Genomic DNA, 764 nt, shown 5'->3' with positions numbered 1-764 from the left:
AAGAAGTTACATGAAGGTTCCCACAAACTCTTTGGAAGAGTTAACTTAAAGTAACATCTATTCTTCCCCTAAAGCCATACCAAAATTACTAAAGAACCCAAATCTCTCCTAGCATCAACTACTGGACCAACATTTAATGAATATATGAATGGAAAGAAAAATTGAGTCAACACCAATGAATGAAGTCTATTTGGTATTTGCCCAATACCAAATTCACACAAAGTTGGAGATCTATGCCAGATATTTCAAGAGTTTATTAAAGGTCAACAAGCAATAACATTCTTACCCAGCTCTGGGGCGTACAGGAATAACAACATCTTCCGACAAATGGCCTTTTCCGGCTCATTAGGCTTTCTTTCCATTTTAAGGTTGCAGATCTGAAGACAGTAGATCTGAAACCATATTCACCCTAATAAATATTAAGGAAAAACTGGTTACTAAATGGCAAGAAAATTATACTTGTTCACGTGATCTCTAAAACTAAGATGTTTCAGATGGAAGAGAAACGGATAACATACTTTTCTTTGGGCAGTGGCATAATTATGTGTTTCTCACAGTGATTTTCATTCAAGGTACTCCCTCCATGATCAACACTTGGAACATGAGCAAAAGCTGAGCACCTAAGAATAGTAATAGCTGGCAAAAACTATGATTCACTCACAGCAGAATTCAAGGTTTTAAAAGAAAGCTGGGAAAAAGTCAAACAGCTTCTGAAGGTATCGGAATGAATAAAATCAGACTCCTGGATCCCATCAGTCAATCTT

The 764-nt window shown here is 36.5% G+C and overlaps 1 long non-coding RNA gene across 1 annotated transcript; it reads right to left on the bottom strand.

The window, feature by feature from the left end:
• Window positions 1-234: 234 nt before the first annotated feature.
• Window positions 235-633, bottom strand: LOC106725589. Its single transcript, XR_001361519.1, has 2 exons — window positions 519-633; window positions 235-409 (listed from the first exon to the last, which is right to left on the bottom strand). It is a non-coding gene; the product is annotated as an uncharacterized LOC106725589 (long non-coding RNA).
• Window positions 634-764: the final 131 nt, after the last annotated feature.

This window comes from Myotis brandtii, unplaced genomic scaffold, assembly GCF_000412655.1.
Source record: "Myotis brandtii unplaced genomic scaffold, ASM41265v1 C41661136, whole genome shotgun sequence".
Lineage (NCBI taxonomy): Eukaryota > Metazoa > Chordata > Mammalia > Chiroptera > Vespertilionidae > Myotis > Myotis brandtii.
This window is presented reverse-complemented; position numbering and strand designations above follow the sequence as displayed.